The 18540-nt window shown below is 37.4% G+C and overlaps 1 protein-coding gene and 1 pseudogene across 2 annotated transcripts in view; both read right to left on the reverse strand.

The window, feature by feature from the left end:
- CNTNAP5 (contactin associated protein family member 5) overlaps positions 1-18540 on the reverse strand; it is a 934370-nt gene that overhangs the window by 748103 nt on the left and 167727 nt on the right. The window lies entirely within an intron of this gene.
- Positions 14773-16503, reverse strand: LOC138145204 (transcriptional enhancer factor TEF-3 pseudogene; annotated as a pseudogene).

Consider the following 18540-nt stretch of genomic DNA (forward strand, 5'->3'; position numbering starts at 1 on the left):
TTAAAGAAAATACATTCCTCAAAATCAAACTAGAGCAGCTGTCACACTGCAAAACAATGTGAAATTTTTCCCCAATGATATTGGTGGAGCTTTCCTCAGAATTTATAAGAAGCATCATCAAAATTACATCCATGTGAAGAAATGAGGCACACACAGCATTTTTATGGCATTTGCGGCTTATGTCCTTTCCAACTTTTATTTCTTACAAACAGCCCAAATATGAAATGATGTCTTTACAAGGAGGAGTTTGGGTTAAATGATCTTTAAGAGTCTTACTAGCTCTAAAGTCTCTTAGATCTCTGGAAAGTCATTGGTACAAACACAAGAATGTTAAGCTCTTCTACTTTAACTTTCTAAGGGTATTAGTGTTTAGTTACAGTATGGGCAGTTTCCAACTTAGATATGGATTTTATTCTAAAATATGGAAATTAAATATATTCTCTCATAGGAAAAAATGTTATAAATAGTAATGAGTTCCCAGGCCCACAAAAATCTACTTTAACCTCTAATGTACCTTGAAATTTAATATTGTATTAATCAGTAGTTCTCAAGAAACTAACTCCTATCATGGCATAGTGGGAAGAATGCTGGGTTTGGAGTCATAGGAGCTAGCTAATCACAATTCCTACTTCTCTCCTTTTCTACATGTACTTTTTTGTCAAATAATTTAACTTCTCTGAACCTTATTCCTCTCATTTGTAAAGTGAAAGGATTTAACTAGATGTCCTCAAAGTTTTTGGCGTACTACATAAATCTATGATCCATGAGTCCTTTAAAATCAGTGAAAACTGATTTGACTGACATGGTCACTAACTCTCAAAAACACATACGAGAAGGGTAACCACCCAAAGACAAGGCATTAACCTTTTAAATCTCTTGCTGTAATGGTACCATTAGTGTTAAGTTTCCTATATCTCTGTCCCTCTTTCCTCACTCCTTATTTGGTAATTTAGAATACATATTTTGTTGTTGTAAAGATTAGTCATGTCTGATTATTGACCTCATTTTAGTTTTTTTGACAAAGATATTGAAGTGATTTGACATTCCATTTTCTAGCTCAATTTAAAGATGAAGAAACTGAGGCAAACAGGGTTAAATGACTTGCCCAGAGTCACACAGCTAGTAAGTGTCTGAGGCTGGTTTTGAACTCAAGTCCTTCTGATTTCAGACCAAGCTTTCTATCCACTGAGCCAATTACTTGATTAATTTAGAAAATACCCTATCTTTATTGGTCCTAGAGTTTATAGGGCAGCCTCTCATTGCCTTCATACTGGTTCTTTGTTTAAAACCTTATATACATTTAAACCTCAAATAGTTATAAACCTTCAACCAGGGTAGCTATCACCCTAGTATGGAAATTACCACCCAATAACATCCCCCTCCTTCTACTGGAGTAGGTTAAGTGGACTCTGAAGTTTGAATTATTTTTCTAATATTTCAATATGTGGTATAGTTGTACCTGGAAGTAACCTTAGAAGTAATCCAAAACAACCCTTTCATTTTATAAATGAAAAACTGATCCACAAAGCAGTGAAGTAAAATGTTCAAGCCTTTCTCAGCTCAAGTTACTGGCAGGTATGTTCTCTTTTATTGGTACATGGCCAGGCAGGGGTTTAGGAGGGGTAGTAGAAGCTCCCTAGGGCCTCCAGTTGATCTATTTCCCAGTTTAGTACTGGCTCTATCACTTTCTTTCATTTTCCTTTCTTCCTTGGATCTTTGGTTCTAGAAATCAGAAATTGGTTTGTCTTCCCAAATTGTCTTGCCTATAGCATCCAACTGAATTTCTCTCCATGAATCATTGTAGACCAGAATGCTGCTTCACAGTTTTTCCCCTATGCTCTAGATCTTGAAGCAAGTACATGGTGCCATAGAGGTTCTCTATGAATATTTATAGTTAATAACAATGATAAAGATATAGGAATTAAAAAAGATTCCTTTTTATTTCTGAGGTTAACTCTTCCATTTTCCTTCTGCTCACTTCTTAACTTATTTACAGACTCTATATGAAGAGATAAATATGTACACATGTGCTTATGACATGGTTTTGTACACAATGGAAAGAATTAAGTTTCATCTGTATTTCAAAGGAAAATCACAAAGTCTGTGCTGGTTACTTCATTTTAAGAATCTCTGTTGAAATTATGGTCTTTAGGTGAAGAGTAACGTGTGGTCTCTGGTTAGGTGAGAGTTAAGGGTGAGAAAGTAGATCATGCCTCAACTGGTTCTGGATCTGGAAGAGTCAGCTTCAATGGTCAAAGAATGATGGAGATATAGACAGGGATTTTTAGAAGGCCATGCTGGAATGTACTGGGAGAAGGAGTAAATTATCTCACATAAAAAAAGAAAACTATTATAATGGAGAGCAAGAGCAGCGAGGTGAAAGAATGAGTCACCCTAACTCTCATTGGATTTGGCTTAAGGAGGGAATAGCATACTCAATTGGGTATTTTACCCTATAGGAAAGTAGCAGGGAAAGGGATAAGAGGGGGAGATGATAGAAGAGAGGGCAGATTGTGTGAAGGGGTAGTCAGAAGCAAATGCTTTTGAAAACGGACAAGGTCCAAGGAAAAAATAGAATAAATGGGGGTGGGGTAGGATGGAGGGAAATATAGTCTTTCACAACATGACTACTATGGAAATTTATAGAAATGCATATCTACACATGTATAACCTGTGTTGAATTGCTTGTCTTCCCAGTGGGGAAAGGTAAGGAGGAAAGAAGGGAGGGAATCTGGAACTCCAAGTTTAAAAAACAAATGTTTATTCATTTATTTATTTATTTGTTTTTTTGTTACATGTAAACCAGGAAATGAGATATAAAGGCAATGGGATATAGAAATCCATCTTGACCTACAAGAAATTGAGGGGAGAGATGGGGGGTACATGAGAGGGCAGACTGGGGAAATATGGGGAGAAAATTTGGAATTCAAAATCTTGTGGAAATGAATGTTGAAAATGAAAAATAAATAAATTCTGATTAAAAATTAAATAAAATAAAGATGTGAATTACTTCTCATAAAAAAGTCCATTCTGCTCAGAGCTCAGTCAGCATCCCTGACCTGACCCAGGGACTCAGGCAGTTCTAACTCAAATAGTTGAAGAGGTGGATCCCTGGGCTCAGAGAGACAGTTCTATGGCTCTCAGTTGTAGGGTGGGAGATGGGAAAAAGTGGCAGGAAATTGAGAAAAAAATAAATGCTTTGTTATATAAAAATAAAATTTATTTTCTAAATGGACTTTTATACTGAGATGTATAGCCTAGTATAGGTGAGAACTTCTCTGGAAGAAACATTGGTGGCAAAAGAGAGAGAGAAGAAAGGAGGGAAATTCAAATGACGATACTAAGAAGGGAAGAGGGTTTTGTGTGACCTTCTATCATAGGTTCATTAGATAGAGAGATAGTTAAGGCATTATTAAATGATTACTTTGTGCAAAGAATAGCTCTCATCTCTGGGAATACAAATGCAAGCAAACAATATTTACTAGTTATGGCCAATAAACATTTTTTTTAGAATGACAATTGTGTGTCAGACACCAGGCTAAGCTTTGGGAATACAAAGAAATGCAAAATGTAGTTCCTATTTCATGGAATTCACAATCTAATGGGAAAAGCTCTTAAGGAAGTGTGGGAGAGGGTACTCTACACGGAGAGTGAAGTGTTACAGTCAGGTGGGAAAGAGTTAGTTTTTTTTCTGGACCTCCTTCTTAAATAGAGCATCTAGGAAGAACACTCCTATATGTACCTTCCACTCTCTCCAATCGAAGGGAAGGGTTCAAGAGGCAGAGACTGCTGAGGTTTGACTCTCAGAGCCCATTGGACCTTTTGGGAGTTTTTGGAGTTAATAGAGAAGACCAATGAAACAGCCTGGAGGGAAGTGCTTCAAACTAGGCAACATCTACCCTTAATGAGTTTACATTCTACTATGTGGGCTAACTTGAAATGGAGAATGATGCAGAAGGTGAGGGAAAGGAATTGGGTTCTGGAGACAGTCTAATTTAGAGTGGTATAGTTTGATTGGGTCCTTCCTTATTTAATAGTAGATTTGTACCATGTGCATACCCCCTTAGTTTATAAAGATGGCACCTCCAATGGAATGGATGCTTGAACTTACGGCAAAGAGAAACCATATGTCTCTAGCACCCAAACTCCCCAGGTTGCCTGAGTTCAAATCTGGCCTCAGATATTTACTGACTGTGTGACCCTAGGCAAATCACTTAACCCTGTTTGCCTTAATTTCCTCATCTGTAAAATGAGCTGGAGAAGGACATGGAAAACCTCTCCAGTGTCTTTGTGAAGAAATGCCCAAACGGGGTCATGGAGAGTCAGACATGACCAAAATGAATAAATAACAAAAATATTAAATCAGCCATTATAATGTGCCCTCACTTAACTAAAAGTTTTTTGGTTTTTTTTTAATAAAAGGAATTAGAATTTGATGTAAAGGATTGGGGAGGGAAAAATCTAAGGTATACTTCTTCAGTTTAGATTCAGTTACTTTCCTGTGTTATAATCTATATTTCTCTCCTCAGGCCTGAATAGTGAGAGCTGATGTTCAGAATGATGACCCTGGGGGCCAGACAAGATCCCTGATGAAGGAAGGTTCAATTTGGGTCACTAAATTCTATTTAGCCAAACAGGAAAGCAAATTCAGACACTTGATAAAGATTTTCAAAGGCGGTACTTAAAAATAAAATATAAAGTATTCTCAGGTTAATTTCTCCTCAATGAGATAATTCAATTGAACAAAAAATCCCAGAAATAATTCTAGTTAACTATGGAGGATTAACTGCAAAGAAGAAAAATATAAGACCCGACAAATGGGTTTGCTTGAACATCAAAGCTCTGAAATCCCATTAAAGTATACTCTTGATCTAGGCCAACCAAATATGTGACACTCAAATGTAGTAGATTTTTAGTCAATTATGAAATATATCTGTGAATTCTCCTGTTGGGAAAAGGAAACAAGAAGAGGATGGAGGAGATATTTTGGAAAATTCAAGGCATACATTCTCTGTTTATTTTGAGAGAGCTAAAAAAATATGTTGGATTATAACTTAAGATACTGGACTGATAGAGATCTATAATCCTATAGAATGTCAGATCTGAAAGTAGACTTATTGATCATCAACGACATCCCAATGGGGAAGCTCAATAAGTGCTAACATTTTTTCTTTGGATATTTTATTGAGGAGCACTCTGGAAGCAGAAACGCTGGATCAGGAGCAGCATTTTCAATAAATACCATGCCCTAAATAATCAGTAAGCCCAGAGAGGAAAGGCTTGAAATATTTGCCAGGGAAGTTTCTGGGGCGAGACACAAAGAAGTTTAGTTCCTATTAAGAAAAAGGAGATTTGCATATGAAGAAGATTGTGTTAGGGGCTGAAAATATGTGAGTAATATTTATCTTCTTGCCTGATATATTTATCATTTATGAAACCATTGGTGGAGAGGGGATGCGTGTACCATATACATTTAAGTTTATTCTTTATTATTAAAATTTTCTTAAGTCTAGACAATCAAAGAACAATAAATCAAGCCCTGGTTTCTAGAAAATACAGATTTCTGAGCTGTAAATGCTCATATTAAAACTTCACAGTTGCTTAGCTGGTACAAGTGAGCTCCAACACACCACTGAAAAAGGGTCTTCCTGAATGAGGAGAATGAAAAGATTTGGGGCAATACCTCTCTGTTTTCTAGATTACTAGAGATGAAGACCAGTTCCTAAGCAGAAAGAAAAGAAAATTTACAAAAGTGACAAAAGCCAAAAGACTCCTAGAAGGTGGAAAGGAACTAAAAGTAAGTAATAAGAGGTTAATAAATGGAAAAATGTGAGATGAAGAAGCAATTGAATTACTGGAACGGAAAAAAAAAACAAGATATGAGGATTTCGTATTGTTACTATTTCTGTTTTTGTTATATAAAGGGTAAATTTGGACCTCCCAAAGAAATGTCAGGAACTCATGTTCCAAATACTAAAAAAATATATAATATTTACAGGCACTAGCAGGTATGACCATCCTGATAACATTTAGAAAGAAAAAATATACAGTGGTAGCTGATACCACCTTGGTGAGTGGTACCGAGAGCTGTATATAGACCTGACATAGCTAATTGGGAGATAGGCTTTTTACCAAGAGTGTGTACTTGAGACATGATGGAAGGCCTGCCAAGACTCATCAAATTGACTGACTGGTAACTACCTCTGCTGTGGAAACAAATGATATTACTAGAAGAAACCTCTATTGACTTTGAAGCCCTAGGTAGAAAACAGGAAGAGCTGTGGGCAAAGGAAATCTTTCATCTTTCCTTGCATTCATGACTGTGGTTTAGAAGAGGTTGAGGGTCATAGAAATGATAGTTAGATGCAGATTACATCAAAGATGATTTGGTTTATAGACAAGAGCATAAGATGTCAGAATCATAAACATATAAAATATCAGAAAGGGTCATAGAGATTATTGTGCACAACCCCTTCACTTTATAGATGTGGAAACCAAGAAGCAGTGTCTTCTGGCAAGAGCCCAAATCTGGCAAGAGCCTCATCTCACAAACAATAGAAAATGTACACTTGGCAAATGTCTTTCTGACTTGTCAAGTAAATACTTTAAAATGAAATTTCTTGAAGAGAAATACAAACACCCAGGTAATTAGAAAACTAGACATCATTAAAAATAACGGAATAACATGGAGAGAAAAACAATTTTGGAAAGGCACAGTAATTCATAGGAGAAAGTAATAGGAAAGAGAGTTGAGAAAAATATACTTATAGATTGGAAGGGACCTTAGAAGTCATTAAGTACAACTATCATATCCTATAGTTGAGGAAACTTAAGTCCAGAGAGAAGCGGCTTGCCTAAAGTTATACTAGAAAGAAAGTAAAAAACATATGATTAAAACTCAAATCCTCTAACTCCAAATCCAGAGTACTATTGATGATTTGTGGCAGCTAGGTGATAAAGTGGATCAAGCAGTGGACTGTAAGTCAGGAAGGCCTGAGTTCAAATCCATCTCAGACTGTTTTTGTTCATCCTTTGTTTTTGAAGAGGACCAGTGCCATCATTGGTGATGTCTTGATTTGTGAGTAAATTGGATTAAAGGGAGGCAGAGTTGTGCAAACTCATCAGCCTCACTGTCTTCCAGAGACATCAAAAGTCCACTGACAAGATAAAAGTCAAGGTCATCTGCAGCCACAGATACTTATTGATTGTGTGACCCTGGATAAGTCATTTAATTGTTCTCTGCCTCAGTTTCCTCAAGTATAAAAGATGATAATAATAATAATAATTTCATATCAGGATTTTTATGAGGATCAAATAAATGTTTTTTTTCAAAGTACTTAGCACAGTAACTAACACATAGTAGGCACAAAATAAATGTTTGTTTCCTTGTCCTTCCTTGTGGTTTCAGCTATTTATTTGTTTGTTTGTTTATTTATTTGCTTTTTGGAGGGCAATTGGGGTTAAGTAACTTGTCCAAGGTTACACAGCTAGTATTTGTGTGTGTATTTGTGTTTGTGTGTGTGTGTGTGTGTGTGTGTGTGTGTGTGTGTGTGTGTATGTTAAGTGTTTGAGGCCAGATCCGAGCCCAGGTCCTCCTGACTCCTGGGCCAGCACTTTACTTACTGCGCCACCTAGCCGCTATTTATATATTTATTATATAATTTTATTTATGGGTATTTATATACCAATAAACAGAACACAGTAAAGTTATAACAAAATGAACATGATTTTTTAAAAAGGAGGTAGTGTCTAGTAAGATTTGCTGAAATAGGAGTAATGACCTTAGTGGAGTAAAAGAAAGAAAAGTTTTAGTCCAAAGAAACCAATCAAGTAGAAGGGGAAAGGGAGCAGCATTGATTAGGAATAGGATACACATCTGTAAGGAAATGGATGAAGCTAACCAGTCATGGAGTAGTACAGTTATACAAGCAAGTCATCTGAAAAAGTTCTAGGGATTATAGCATACAAAAAATAATAGTCATTAGTGTAATAGGGAAGCAAGAAAAAAAAAAGCTAATGAGAGCTTTAGCTGAATTAGTAGACATATAGTACCTGGAATAATAAACTAAAACTATCTGTTTTAGCGCACTCTGCCCTGGTTGGACCACATCGGGAGCATTTTGTTCACCTCTGGTTGATATATTTTAGGAGGAACATTGATGAAATTGAACTTATCCAAAGAGAGGAATCTAGGAAGGTAAAGATTCTTGAGTTCATGGTATATGAAAATTGTTTGAAGAAACTAGGGATGTTTAGACTAGAAAAAAGAGGATTAGGTATTAACACTATAACTGTCATCATAAATGTGAAAGAAAATCACATGGAAATGGAATCAGACTTGTTCCACTTAGCCCCAGAAAAGAGAACTAAAGGAAAGGATAAGAAAAAAAAATTGGGGGGGGGGGAATTTGGGAAACTTATATGAACTGATGCAGAAAAAAAGTGAACGAAACCAGGCAGATATTTGGCATGACAACATTATTTAAGACAAACTTTGAAAAATTTTAACTTTCTAATCAAAGTAATGAAAAATGTCAAACCACACCTCTACAGAACAAAGATGAAATACACTGCCTACCTCCTGGCCTAGAAATGATGGACTGAAATTATATGATGAGATAGATTTTTGGGGGCATGGGCAATATGGGAATTTGTTTTGTTTTACTATATATTTATCATAAGGGTTCATTTTTTTGTTGTTATTATTTTTCATTAAAGGGAGAAGTTGGAGGGAGAATAATATAAATACTTCTTAATAAGGTCAAAAGATAAACTTGTGCAAGGGTAGATGTTGCAAAGTGGTAAATTCAGGTTTGATAGCAGAAATTCTTCCACCAAAGGTTTGGTGACCATTGGTCAATGTGTTATGAAAATGATTTTGTGGGCTTATATATAGGTTATCTGAGGTGGCCATTAATTTCCCTGCTAACTCTGAGTTTCTACAATTGTTATTCATTATAGACTTTACCAATAGAACACAGATGGGGGACACCACAGAGTCCTTATTGAATTGATGAGCTAACAATGTTATCATGTATTCGCTCAACCAGAAACAACTTCCTATTTAATTGAATTGATTCACATATTAAGTGATATTTGATGAAATAAAATTATTCAACAGAGTACAACCTTAATGATGTACAGTTCGATATGCATTGATTTTACTGGCTTACAATGAACTGTATATACATTTTGTCATGTGTTTTTTATAGAATTTCTACATGTTTAAACAGAAAACATATATATGAAATACCCTGTTCCTAAACATATAGTTGAGGAAAATTTTTGAGGCTAACACAAGTTCATGGAACAGATTTTTAAAGAAATTGCACTTTAACAGAGACAAAAATAACAGGCAAATATTTTAGCAAAATCTTTTTTTCTTTCTGAGAGAATGACAGAGGAAATCCTTCAATTCGCTTTTAAGTTTCTCAGCAGAAAACAGGAAGGCATAGTTTTACTATAATTGTAGGGGTCCACCCTATTCCAATTAAAGAAGGACTTCTGAATCAATCAAAGGTAAGTAAATACTTAATCAATCTAAAAGGAGTGAAGTGTTTTACTCTTGGCTAAATGTATATGACACCACACAGAAGATATTTTGTGATGGATTCAAGAGAATCGGTTCTGCCTTGTGGGACAATGTATAACAAAGCAAACCAGTTTGGAATTAGGGGTCCAACTCAGTCAAGTCTCAGTAGAATCGAGGCTCAGGACCACCTAGAAGGAGTTAATCCTCGTTTCCCCTTGTGGAGAGAGGATCTTCATTGAGGTCACAGGGAGTGTTAAACTCCTGCACATCACCCAAAATGAGGTTGAAAAGTTTAGAAGATACAGTGTTGCATCTGAATCCATAGCAGAGTTCCTGGAACCAAGGTAGCTGAGGGCATCTTTATTGAGAATTGCTAGACAGGCCAAGGATGAAGCAGATACACTCAATAAGCTTAGATCTCTCGAAAAGTTTCTGACCCTAGGAATCCTCCAGAGATTACATTGAATAGGAACTTCCTGAATATGCTACAAAGGGAGAGAAAAACAAAACAAAACAAAACAACCAATTGCTAATAAATAGGTGCTATGAGTTGACCATTTGTCACATGCCTATGCTTTATCTGTCATAAAACATATGTATCCCATACATGTCCCATGGGATTCCCATCCTCTGCATTTATAACAACCACACAATCACATCACATACCATTCCAACCCTACATGCCCAAACAAATTCATGTGGTAACCTTAGATTTGGGAAAAACAACAAGAAACAAAAATCCCACTAAAACTTTCCATGAGAATCTTGCCCATCAGTCACCCAACAATAGAATTCTGAGTAGGAATAGTAGTATCTGGTGACCAGATTAAGGGTTCCCCCTGGCAGTTAAAATATAAAGCACATTGAGAACATTTATAGGCCTTCAGCAAACAGAAACCACTCACCTTAGCACCTAGTGAGCAAGAATAGTTAACTTAAAAATTATTAACAACTATTTATTTAATACTTACTAAGGACCAGGCACTTAGATACAGGTACAAAGAATAAAATAATATGCAAATTACCTTGCATTTCTAAGGGTAGAAACAACATATAATAGAAATACAAATTCATGCATATATGCATAGATATTTGTATATATGTATGGATGTATAGTGCAGTATAAATATAGATTTAATAAATGAACATACAAAGATAATATTGAAGGGAGTGTGAAAGAAAACCAGGAAAAACTACACTGAGATTTAAAGTGTGAGACCCTCATAGCATGACATGACTATCCTGGACCTGATAATCTGGAGTAACTGAGTCAAGGACCCTTTACTGCTTGCTTCCTTGCTCAAAACCCTGAGCATACTCTGTTACAAAAACTTGTTTTTGCGATTTAATTTCTGTGATTTGTACCATTCTACTCCTTGCCTAAAACCATTACTTTAGGGTCTAATATAATGGGGGACTGATTGGTATTTAACAAGTGTTGTAGAAGCAGCCTGGAAATTGTGTATTGAAAGACCCCTCCCTAGAGGCTCAAGAAAGGCCCCAGATGCTAGTCGTCTTAATGTCTGTCTTATTGGCTGAATAAAGAGCCTTTGCTTCACTCAGACTTCTGACTATTACTTACTGATTCTGACTGAGTAAATTGGGTGAGTACTGACCCTTATGGCCTGTGTTCCACCACAGGAGGACAGTAGAATTTGGAGGAATGAAGCAAGGTATCATGATGAAGATGGTACTTTAGACTTCATCTTAAAGGAAGAAAAGGATTATAAAGTGGAGAGAGGGCATTAAAGGTTCAGGAGACAGCCACTGCAAAAACATGAGATAGAAGATTGAGTGCTGTGCATGAAGTACACAGATAAAGATAGTTTGGCATTATTGCAGAGTATAGGAGAGAGAGTAATACCCAATGCAGGTATAAGTTAGATTAGAGGCAATAGAATGCTATCAGATGGTACTGGATGTCTACAGCATTAATGAACTGTTTCCTTGACATTCAATCCAACCCTCATGTAGCCAGCTCTAAAATAGTGTTAAAGGGCATCATACTGTCCCAAGAAGGTTTCCTATTCCTTGTCCTAGGTTCAATTGTTATTAATGGCTCTAGGCATGGGCACAGGCTAGCAGTAAATGAGAAAATGCAATCTAGGGATTATGGGAAGACTCAAAACATTAGGAGTTTAATATCAATGAGGATAATACTGGAGGTTCATGGTTTAAAAAAAAGCCAAAAAACAAGAGTATCTGAGTGCACCTTTTCCTACTGAATTTTAAATTAGACCAAATCACAGAACGTTAAAATAAAAGTGACATAATCTAGGTCAAACATGACCAAAGAACCAGTACCTAAGATTTTTCAATCCTTTTACAATGACAGCATGATTTAATGCTTAGCATGGGGTACCTTAATGCACACTTAAAATAAATTAAAACAACTACTTAATAGATGACTTAAAGCTTCACTACTAAACTACAACTCTGCTGAAATAATTCTGCAGAATGTCCTTTTGAGAGCTATTAATGCACTGGACCAATAGGTGTTAACAACTAAATTTGGTCTTCTATAACTGAAATTTTGCATTGAATTCATTTACTTTTTTTAATTGACTTATGGTTGCAATTCTGAGCAAAAGTGATAATCAGCATAGCTAAATTTGGATTCTTTTCATAGGTGGCTATTAAATAAACTTGAGGATTCAAATCATGCCTCTCCTTAACTGTTGGATGGCATCTACTTAACAGATTTACTTTATTTATCTTTTCATTCAATCATTCATCCTTTCATTTATTTATTTACAATTTATCATATTCCACTTGTGAGGAACTACTTAAAATCAAGACCAAAATAGCAGCAAATTTTCCCCCAGTTTCTGGTAAGTCTAGCATCCCACAAATATATCAGCATCTATCAGCACTATCATCATCATCATCATCATCATCATCATCATCATCATCATCATCATATTGAACTAGAGATCTGGGTTCACGTTTTGCATGGCTACTTACACTTCTGAATGTCTTGGCTTACTGAACTCTATGGCAATAATAATTAGTGCATTATCACCCCTCTTGTGTTCTTTGCCCCCTCTTTTCCTTACCTATTCTATAGAGTGGTTGGACTTTGAACTGGTGAAGGAATAAGAGAAGTAAAAATAAGGAATGATGTGATGTAGCCACAGTTAAGGGGATCTATACTTAAGTTTGAAAGAGGGGTGGGGGAATGGCTAGTGCCATTCCTTTCTGGGGCTGGAGGCTGAATCATAGCATAAAATATTTGTATCTGCATTGGAAGACATCTAGTTCAACCCTTTCAATTTACAAATGAGAAAAACAAGTACCCTCATTATATTTGCAATGGACTATGTGAAGCTTGAAATAATCATAGGTACCTACCAGGAATTAAAGGATAGCTGATAACAGAAAAAAAATATTGATGGTCATGGTTATCATTTTGCACTGGATTGTACTAGTTTGCATCAAGTTTCTAAGTTCTACAACCTAAATCTGGAGTTACATTCCCTGTGCTGGGCCAAGATCCAATACCCACAGTTTGTGCCCTCATCCAAACACTGATCCTTACTGGCAACATAAGTTAAACCTTGTGTATGCACTCATGCCCACCTAGGAGAGATGGAGCCATGTAGAGCTAAGCAAATACTTTATTTCCTAGAACTCCTGGCTTCAGATCAATTATGTAGCTGAGCACTATCAAAAATAGTGAAAATTAACAAGATAGTAGATTATGCATTTTTCTCTCTCTGTCTCTGTCTTTCCGTCTTTGTTTCTCTCACCCTCTGAGCCTCCCTTTTACATTAACCTCTATTAGACAGAACAAATAACTTTCTATATAGCCTCCTTGAGGCTTTGGGTGTCACTGTGCTTCATGGAAAGAACACTGAGCCAGGAGATTTGGGGTCTAATTTTGTCTATTTCCTTGCCTGGCTATACAATGTTGGGAAAGCAATTTAATCATTTTGCCATAACTCCTGTACAAGATGAGAGATATGAACAGGACATGCCTTAAAATGTCATATGAGATCAAAAAAGAGAGAAGAGGAGTGTTCTTGCAAAATAACACAAAGTGTATTTGCAAAGGGAGCACATTGCCCAAATGAACATTTAAGAAGCCCTGAGAATTCAGCAATGACATGTTTTCATGTGATATGTTGATAAATAGAGTACTTATATTAAAAATTCTGATGGATAGATTTTTCAGTTATTGGGCTTATTCATAATGATGAATGTTAATGTTAATGTTTTCTTTATCAATTTCAAAACATGTTCACACAATAAAAGAATTGATTGTTGGAAGTCAGACGGGATCTTATTACCCAGCACAGTACCTTGAATATAGTCAACATTTCATAAATGGCTATTGACTGACCTTAGATATAATTTAGTCCAGTCCCTTCATTTGATACATGAGGATATTTAGTCTTAGAGGGGTAATTTGCACAAGATATCACAACTAGTTGGCAGTATAGTAGAAGATGCTTAAAGCTCCTGACTTTCTGTCTGATGCTTTTCTTCTTTCCCAGGAAATCACATTAGCTAATGGTTATAGTGAGGAGCCTTTGTAAACCATATACCATTTAACAAATGTGACTAATATTAGTTGCAATTAGTAGTCAATAGTGGGTGCCAATATTGTGTTGTTTTTACTGCTGTTATTATTATTGTTATTTATACTGTAAATATACAAATCAAGTAAGAAGAGTGTTCAATTAAAGTTTCCAATAGGACAAAAAAAATCTTAAACTTATGTCCATGTACTTGTTTTTAACATAATTTTTGAAACTTTTTTTTGAGACTGGTTTTCCTTATCTGACCCAAGATGGAAAAAAAAGCAACTACACATTGGCATGGGTTGTTTCATGCTCTGTTTCTGTTCTGGGCTAGTTTTCTCCTTATTAAGTTGTTTTCCTCATCCCTTCACCTAACCCTACTCTTAAAAAACTTGCCATATTATGATGGAATTAATAGAGATAACAATCTCAATCAATATCAGCAGAATTAATTTTAGGCATGGGCCACTATGCTCTATCACAGTTATTTAAATATAATTTATTTCCTTTGTAATACTATGTATTTTATTTTTACTTTTATAATGTTGTTCTGACAATGGGTCCAAAGGTTTCACCAGACTGGGAAAGCAATCCATGACAAACACTACTGAGGTAAAATAAACAAACAAACTTGCTTTTGGACAAGGGTAATTTCTCATCGTTATTTAATTTTCTACTTGTTTTGTTAGTATTCTTACTTCTTAACTCTGTTGCATCTTTCTTTTTTTTATGTAATATCTCGAGTTTATTTGAGGTTAGGGGAATATGTTTGCTCTTGGGAAGGGGGGTAGAGGGTGAGAAATGTTATTTTCTTGATTCTGAACTTCAGGCATAGACCAGATCTCCCTCCTTTCCCTGTACACACACAGCCTGGCTCTTCTCGTCCTCCATCCCCAAGTCTCTTATCCTTTCACCAGCCAGTAGATGTGATGTTGAGCTCCATGCTCACTTGCAGACACTTCAAACACATATGCAATACACAGTAAGGTTTCCTGGGTGTCTCTGTTGGTCACCACCTGCAGAATAGTAAAATTCTTCAATATGCTGTTCATCATGTATTTCTCTGGCAGGTGCTTTAGCTTATGGATGAAGTTGATCATATATTCGCAAAGAGGAGACTGGTGAATTCGGTAGGAGTAGTGGCCATTATAGTGGGAGTATTCTGTCTCGACTTTCTCCACAACCTGTTTGCCAAAGGAGCAGACTTTGGTGGAGCAGGTGATGATCATGTTCTCAAGGCTCTCAAATCGACTGGAGACACCATAAAAAGAGCTGCCTTCATCCTCAATGTTGGTGTTGAGGTCAGCCCAGAACTTGACGAGGAAGAAGGCATTTGAGGGTCCTCGTTCAAAGAGCTCTTCGAGTCCTCCCTTCTTATCAGGGAATTTGTCATAGATCTAGTGGATGTCCACCGCTTCGAGGTAGGGGTCCCTATAGCTGGGATTGGACTGGCCAATGTGTACAAATAGGTGCTTGTTATACATGTTATACATCTTGTTGCTGCTCCAAGAAGGCAGAGAACTCCAACATCCAGAGCTTGGAGCTGGCCACACTTCGGCCGTGCCCATGGAGGGGTTGATGGCGACAGGGTGGACCCAGCAGGAGATTCAAACCCTGGCAGAGGGAGCAGAGGCTGAACAGCATAGGTTTGTTGAGAGAAAGGTTTCACATTATGGGAAGTTCTGGCTTGGCCTGGCAAAGTTCCTTGCCAAAACCCTGAGACTGCTGGGTAGGCTGGTCCCCAGGTAAGGGCCATTTTATTGTGGAAGGCTGTAGCAGAGATGATCTGAGCAGATGACATGGTTGCCATATTCTGCAGAGCTTTGTTCTTAGCTGCCTGGTCCTTTAACTTGCCTTGGATTTTCCGAGCTTTACGACGGGCCAGCACCTGGATGTGGCTAGATACCTGCTTCCTGGTTCTAGTTTTCCTGGTCAGGAGCTTAATATAACGAGCAATCAGCTCATTACTGCCATACAACTTGCCCTCATCTGATAAGATGATCTTGTGCCTGCCACAGGGTGGGTAGATGGCAAGGGCCTCTTGGAAGCTCTTCTCAATGTCAGGGCTCCACATGCCCTCTCATCATTGTCAATGGATTTGTTCAAAGCCTTGCTGCCCTCCGAGACGTTGCTCCCCTCAGAGGAGGTGGGAGAGCTCCACTTGTTGGAGGTAATGGTGCCAGCTAGGCCCTTCAAGGCTCCGCTTGGAGAAGGACCCGTTGGACCTGTCCCGGGACAGGGGATGAGAGAGGGATGGTGTGCTAAGTGAGTTCTGAGGGGCACTCCGAGATGCACCAACTCTTCTCCAGCTCTCCAATAATGAGTATAGCATACAACTTGCCACACATGGCTCCTGGTTTGAGGGTAGGGGGAAAGGCAGGAGGCCGGAAGGGAGAGAGGAAGTTTTTCCAGGATCAAATTGACAGGAAAACACAAGATCCCTATTCTTGGAGGAGTTGAGTCAACTGAAAGAGAGGAAGAAGGAACTCTGAAAGAGAAACGAAAGGAGGAAGAAAAGAGGATTCAAGGAGGAAAGAAAGGAGAAAGAGAAAAGTATGAAGAAGGGAAAGGGAAAAGACAGAGTGAAGGAAGGGAAGGAAGGGGGAAGAGAAGAAAGAGAAGAAAAGACGTGCAAGAATTGAGAAAAAAAGGCTAATATGGAGAGGGAAGGGAAGGATAAAGGGGGGAGAAGGGGAAAGGAGGAAAAGGCAAAGGATAAGAAAAGAGAAAGAAGGAACTGAGGAGGGTGAAAAACAAGAGAAAAGGGGGAAAGAGAAGGGGCTGCATCTTACTTTCTTAGTAGACTTACATTGTTACCAGCCTTACACATAGGAAGGGTCCAAAAATTATTCCTTTATAACAAAGAATTGAAAACATATGGTTCAATGAAAATATCTCTGTCAGAAGACCTAGGTTCAAACCTTAACTCTAATTCTGACACTTCCTAGATGTTTAACCTTGGGTAAGTCATTTAACATATGTGTGACTCAGCTTCTTCATGTGCAAAATGAAAATTTTGAACAAGATGACCTCCAGAGACCCTTTCTACCTTAAGTATGTGATCTGATCACTTCCTACAAGTAGTATCTTTTTAGAAGTTGAACTAAACAGAGGACTATCTATGCTAAAACAAGCAAAAAAATAATCCTCAAGAATCAGATTTTATTCTCCTAAAATTGTTGCTATTGCAACATGTGTTGGAAATTAATTTTTTTGTGGGGTGGGTTATCTCAACCATGTAGGAGCTTTGAAGTTCTGTCAAATAACATTGTGAATTTTCATGCATTTTTGTAAGCTATCAATCAGCATACTTCTCTATCTATGTAATTCATTGTTAGATAACAGCTTGTGAAGTAATTTTTTGCAGGTTTTTTTATTCTCCAAATCATGCTTCATGATCTTTTTCATTCATTATGGAATCATACAAATGGTGTTGGGAAGGAAATACAATTATGAGTTTGTTTTCCATTCAGTCCCTACCTGGTTTTGATGAAAATATAAAATGAATATCTTGTAATAGACTTGTCCTTAGGGAGTAGTGATGAGCATGGTCAGACTATGGCACTAGTTGTGGAAATCTAAAATTCAAATCTATCATGGGTGCATTGAAATCCTATTAATTCTACAAAAGCCGCAGGGTTTGGATTTTGAAAGAGGGAAGGAACTGGGAAGCATATTTGTCTTTGGGTAAATTGGAATCAAATTCTCGTTCCTATTCCATTTGACTTGTTTAAAGGATAGAATTTTCATTTAGAATCTTGATCACTCCTGATTTTGTTAAATAAGGCTTAACATAGTAGTGTAGACATTGACTGAAAATCTTTAAATCCATGGACTTTTCTTATCAAAACATCATAAACTTATATGCTCCTTATATTAGAAAGCTGACCCTTTGGGGTTATAACATGCAACATCTAATTGAAATAATAATATAAAAGAATGGTCATGGTATAATGGGGGAGAAAAAAATCTATGATTGAGGAGTCAAAGGATGTTGGTTCTAGTTCACAGAGTGAAACATATCTCCAGCCCAAGACAGCCTGGAAGGCTGACAAGAAGGGTATATAACACAAGGCAGGAAGCAGAGTATAGTTCAGTGACCAGTCAAAGACAAGGCTGAAGCAGGCCTTAGGGGAATGAATTGTGGGCAGTTCTGGCAATTTCCAGACTTCTCAACCCAGAAATGCTGAGAACACCATGGAAAATCAGTGAGGGAACTCTGTGGCACCTGGGTGAAAGAGAAGCACAAACTGACCCCAGCCCCCAAGGCGGTAAAGGTGGCAGTGGCTGCAGCAGCAGTAGCAGTGGTTGCTTTTGGGCCCACAGACAGTGGGGAATCCAGCGACTGATACAAAATCCCAGAATCCTGGAACAGTACGCCCAGCCCCATCTCCACCCACAACCCCACTGCCACTGCCACTGAAAGCAGAGTTCTGCCTTGACAAGAAGTTAGAAAGTCAAGTATTTGGATGGGGAGATGAGTAA

The sequence above is a fragment of the Petaurus breviceps genome, unplaced genomic scaffold, assembly GCF_028583685.1.
Source record: "Petaurus breviceps papuanus isolate PSGF00001 unplaced genomic scaffold, PetGlider_PUasm1.0 90731, whole genome shotgun sequence".
Taxonomy (NCBI): Eukaryota; Metazoa; Chordata; class Mammalia; order Diprotodontia; family Petauridae; genus Petaurus; species Petaurus breviceps.